Source organism: Dipodomys spectabilis, unplaced genomic scaffold (assembly GCF_019054845.1).
Source record: "Dipodomys spectabilis isolate Male_0828 unplaced genomic scaffold, ASM1905484v1 ptg000063l, whole genome shotgun sequence".
Taxonomy (NCBI): Eukaryota; Metazoa; Chordata; class Mammalia; order Rodentia; family Heteromyidae; genus Dipodomys; species Dipodomys spectabilis.
Window position 1 is genome coordinate 5763090 of NW_024870740.1, and position 6075 is coordinate 5769164.

The 6075-nt window shown below is 34.5% G+C and overlaps 1 non-coding gene across 1 annotated transcript; it reads left to right on the top strand.

Annotated features, from left to right (window-relative positions):
- The first annotated feature begins 5515 nt into the window (after positions 1–5515).
- On the top strand, positions 5516–5622 carry LOC122108703. Its single transcript, XR_006147610.1, has one exon. It is a non-coding gene; the product is annotated as a U6 spliceosomal RNA (small nuclear RNA).
- The last annotated feature ends 453 nt before the right edge of the window (positions 5623–6075 follow it).

Here is a 6075-nt window from a genome sequence, read left to right on the forward strand (position 1 = left end):
AGCATGAGCCACCTGTGCCCTGCGATCTTCCCTGCCCCACCCCCCCACCACATAGTAAAGAAGACAATTTAACTTTCATGTAGTAACTAATGTTTAAAGGGACACTAGTAAATAACATTTTTTCTGTTTCTAAAAGCTATCTCTAAAGAATGGTAGAAATACTAGGAATGAGAGTTCTAGGATATATCAGTTTGGGGGATTTGTTGTAAGACTGGCTTGGGGGTGCAGCTTTTTCGGGGGGTTCATTCTCATACATCTACTGTCTTTTCTGGCTAACTAGAGAGTTTACTACTTAGTATGATGTGCTGATAATGTAGTTGCAGAAGTGGTATTTTTATATTTTTACCACAAGTAGAATAAAACTTTCTAGAGCAGAGCCATATTCTCCTCCAGGGGCTACATACAGTTTCTATAGCAAGGACAACGGCGAATGTGTGGTGGAAATCATGAAGCTTTGCTTGCGATTCTCATTTCTCAAAAGAGATGTTGGTGACATCAGAAAGGCACACAGCAGGATTTTCTGGTCCTTCGTAAGCTGGATAGGGTGGTACAGCACTCCAGCTTTGACTTGTCCACTGGCAAACTTTATTTTGCAAGTTGTACACATCAGCACACACATAGCCTTCAGGCCACTTTGCTTATTCCCAGGCTTATGATAGTGAACTAACTCTGAACAGAGGGAGAGTTGGGTAGTGACCTGAGTTGATTCATGACCCAGTATTTCTCAGACATTTTCTTTTGCTTCTGAGCAGTTTACTTCAGAGGCCTCAGTGGCAGTTGGCACAGTTTTAAATAGATGTATCTATTGAGTATTCTTACCTCATCCCTGAAAAAGTTGACCTAATATAAAAGGACTGTAATATCTTCAAAACTTTGGAGAATTCACAAAATATTATAAAGATAAAATGCTTGTCAAATGCAATAGTTTCCCCCTTTCTGTTTTTTTCTAGTTTCAATCTCACATTTAATTCTCTCATCCATTTTTATTGAAGTTTGTAAGTGCTGTGAAATAGAGCCTAAGTTTATACTTCTATACATGTAGATCCAGTTTTCCTAATTCCATCTATTGGTGACATTGTCATTTTTCCATTATTTGTCCCAAGTATCTTTGTCAAAATAATCAGTTGATCCAGATACATGGATTTATTCTGAACTGTCTATTCTGTCCGTTAGTGTATGTCTAGTTTTATGTTAGTACCATGCTGTTTTGATTATTATATATTTGTAGTACATTGTGAAATCAGAATATGTTAATGGTGGTGGTGTGGGCTTTCTTTTGTAGGGGAGAGTGCTTAAGATTACTTCAGTTATTCAGGTTTTTTTTGTAGTTTTGTATGAGTTTTGGAATTTTGTTTCCTATGTTGTAAAGAATGATAACAAGTATTTTTATAAAGATTTCACTGACTCTGTGGATTTCTTTTGGTAATATGGATGTTTTCACAATACTAATTATTTTAATCTATAAATGTAGGATGCATTCCCATTTGTTTGTATCATTTTTAATTTCCTTCATCAGTGTTTCATAGTTTTCAGCATACAGTTCTTTCATTTTGTTAGTTTTTTACTTCTAAGAATTTTATTTTTACACATCCATCACATCACCACATTGTTTACTAAAAAATATATACAATCACTATTTTTCAATAAAAATAAAATGACTTTTTGTATACCCTTTTATCCTGTAGATTAATCCCACCTGATCAGAATGAATAATCTTTCTAACATGCTTTTGGATCTCATTTGCCAGTATTTTGTGGAGGAGTTTTATACGTAAGTTCTTCAAGTATCTTGGCTTTTAATTTTCTATTTGTTGTGTCCTTGTTCCAGTTTTGGTATTATAATAATGCTAGTCTCATATTTGGCAGAATTGTTTCCTCTTTGCTTTTGTAATAATTTATGAATTGTTATTTCTTTTCTATTGTTATTGTAAAGGTGATGTACAGTTTCATAAATCAGGTAATGAGTACATTTCTTTTGGACAATGTCACCCCTTCCTTCATTCTCTCCCAGTTTTTCCCTCCCATCCCCATTCATTTTCAACACAGTTTCTACTGAGCACTACTGCTGTGTTTATTCACCCTATGTCCTTCCATTTCTGTGTGCTCCTTAAGCTCCCCACAATGTTAATTCTTTCTTAAATATTTTGTAGAACTCAACCGTGAAGCTGTCTGGGGTTTTTTTCTTTGAGGGGAGATTTTAAAGATTCATTCAACTTTCAATACTTATTGACCCAATCACATTTTCTATTTATATGTTTCAGTTTTGGTAGGGTCCATTTCTTCCATTTTATTGGCCATGCACTTGTTCATAATAATCTCTACTGGTTCTTTTCATTGCTATAGTGCCAGTTTTTGCCTCCCTGATTTAAAAAAAAATTAGTAAATGTGATACATCAATCGAGTAAAGGATAAAAATGCATATGATCGTCTCAATAGATGCAAAAGGATACTTGTTAAAGTTCAATGTTCCCTTCTGATTAAATACTCCAAACAAATTAGGCATGACAGTAATTCATCTCTAAATAACAAAGATCATATATGAAAACCAATGATTAGCATTATACTGTAAGTGGAAAAAACCAAAACTATTCTTTTGAAGACCCAGAACAAGACAGAACTGCTCTCCTTTACATCTTTACTCACATCTAATACTGAGAGTCTTAGCCAGGCAAACAGGCAAGACAACAAAATAAAGGGCATCCCAGTTGGCAAAAAAGAAGTCAGATTATTACTGTTTGCATATAACATGATCTTATATGGACAAAATCCCCAAAACTCCACCAAAAAGTATTAGCATCAATAAAATAATTTGTCAAGGCCATAGGATACAAAATAAGCATAGAACAATCATTAGTGTTAGTTATTTGCCTATAGTCAATTAGCTGAAATAGAAACTAAGACATCAATATAATTTACAGCAATCTACAAAAAAAATCTAGAAACAAATTGATACAGAGTGGAGAAACACTTCTGCAATAAGAAATATATATATAAAACATTGGTGTAATAGATTTACGACGACGTACACATACATGGAAAGACACACTCTGATCATGCATTGTTCATCAATCCTGTTAAAATATAGGTATGTCCATCATGAACTAAAACTTCAGTGAAATCACAGTCAAAATACAAATGGTGTTTCTCACAATTAGAAAAAAAATCTGAAATGTAGGTGGAAACATACAGAGACTCGTGCACACATGCATACACACATGGGCAAAACCAACCCCCCCCCCACAAAAATCCCAACCAAACCAAACAAATAAACCAACTAGATAGGTAATAATCATGATTGAAAGAGTAAAACAAAAGGTACTTAACTTCAAAATATAATTCAAGGCCATGACAATCAAAGCAGCATGTTTCTGGAAATACATACAAGGTAATCAAAACAGACTAGACTGCCTCAGGCCCATCTATAGACAACTGATTTTTGACAAAAGCACTAAGAACCTCATTGGCTAAAGGATAGTTTTTTCAAGAAATAGTGCTGGAGAAATTGGATATCCACATGAAGAACAATAAAATAAAAGACTGTCATCAGTTACAAAAATAACTCAAAATGGATTAAAGACTTAAACTTAAGACACAAACTTATGAAACAACCATAATAAGACAATAGAAATGTCCCAGGACACAGGAATGGATGAAGATTTGTTATACAACAACTCAAAAGCATAAGAAACAAGAGCAAAAGTAAATAGATTGAATTGCAACAAGCTATAAGCTTCTTTATAGCTGACAAAACAATTATCAGACCAAAGAGACAAAGTACAGAATTAAAGAAAGAATTTGAAGATTATATAGGTGACAAGCGGTTAACATCAAGGTTATACAAATAACTCAAAAACCTCAATACTCAAATCTCAAATTAAAATTAATTAACCAAACTTAATTAAAGTCAATTGAAGATGAATAGCAGACCTAAGTAGATACTTTTCAAATGGAGACCTACAAATGGTAAATGAAAAAAAAAGTTCAACACTCACCACTAGTCATAAAGGAAATGTGACTCAAAACCACAATGAGTTGTCACTACAGTCTAGTGCATCATGTTATGTAAAATAAGCAGATAAAGAAAGGTCTCACTCATGTGAAATATAAATACAAATACTCGTGTGAGATCAAAGTGGTGGTTGCTACAGGCTTTGAAGAGTAGGAAGGAGGGAGAAAGGATGATCAATGGACTTTAAGTTATGATTCGTTAACATCCAGAAGTTCTGGTGTGCTATGCTATAGTATGGTGACTATCGACAAAATAATATATTGTACATTTCAAAAATCTATGAGGAGTTTTTACGTTTTACTCTTCAAGAAATGATAAATGTTTGAGGAGATAAATGTGTTTAAACATTATAGAATGTGTACATGAATTAAAAAATTACATGGCAGTACTGTAAGAAATGAGAGGCAAGCCACCAATATGGGCCCAAGGCTTTTTTGGGTGACATATCTTCTGGGCTGCCTCCAAGTCAGTCAGTTGCCTCTCATTTCTTACAAGTACCTCATTAATATATATAGGAAAGAGTATATTAAGAACCAATCACATACTCTTTGGTAGTACTGGAGTTTGAACTCAGGGCTTTGTGCTTGCTAGGCAGGTACTCTACCATTTGAGTTATGTTTTCAGGTCTCTTTTGCATTAGCTATTTTCAAGGGAGGATCTTGCTTTATGATCAGGCCTGCTTGGGCTATGAATCTTCTACTTTTACTTCCTTATAATCACTAGAGATAACAGGTGCATGCCACTGTGCCCTGCCATTGGTGTAATAAAGTCTCATGAATGTCCCCCCCCCCCCCCCCCGAAACAGCCTCAAACCAAAATCTTGGATCTCACCTCCCAAATAGCTATGATTACAAGCTTGAGCCACTGCACCTGGCCCCAACAATATAATTTTGAGTAAAATCCATACTGGACAGGGTAAATAGAAGCATTTACAACCGTCTTTGGTTTCATCTTTAGTCATTTTCTTTCAGGATGCTGCTGCTGTCTTAAGACTTGGAGCTCAGAATTTGCTAGACAGAAATACTTTGTTATTTTAGCATGTATTATGTCATCTTGAAATTATTCCAAATATTTACTTAGATTACCACATGAATGACCTATATTTTGAGCTCCACATCCTTTGCCTGCCTATACCTGCCGCTCAAGTGCTAATGACCTTGTATATCATGTGGATCTCCACTAGTCTCTCCTAAGAATCTTTCATAGGAATGTATGCCTCAAACTTTTATTACAATATATATATATATACATATACATATATATGTATACACAGATGACTGCTTGAATCCTAATTAAGGAATTATACTTTGATAACTGGCCTCTTAGAAATTTTAGAACCTCTTTACAATGTGATTGATATACCTTATCTGCCAACTGTATTCTCTGTGAATTCTATCATTCTCACTTCAAGACCATGCAAAATATTTTTTTAAAATAACCTTGTCTGGCAACAAGCTATGTAATTTGCACAATCATAAAAGCAAAATTAAAAAATACTCTGCAAACTGTGTTTGCTTCAGCAGCACATATACTAAAATTGGAACGATACAGAGAAGATTAGCATGGCCCCTGCGCAAGGATGACAGCCAAATTCGTGAAGCATTCCATATTAAAAAAAATACTCTGCAATGGAAAACAACATATATGATTTTAATTTAACAAATGGTAATTTTAAGACTTAATTTATGTCCTGCTAGATGCCTATGATTCATACCTAGCTGTTCAGGAGGGTGAAAGCTGAATAATGATGGCAGTTCTTTGGTTGGTAAACCCTTGTAAATATTGGGTGGGCTAAAACAAAAGAAGGCTGACATAAATTAAAGGAATATATTGTGTATAGCCAACTGTTTTCACTTCATTTATGAGTTGGTCGAGTAGTGTATACATACATAGCTTGTCTATACAAGTCCACATGAGCAGAGAGGAATGGAATATGTCCTTGAGTACTTCTTTTCTCCTGCAAGACCACACTGGGATACCATGTTGAATATTTGAAATTAGGCTTTGAAGCTGCTTAATAGATGAGGATTAAATTGAACAATGTTTCACTTTATATTCATTTTGAGA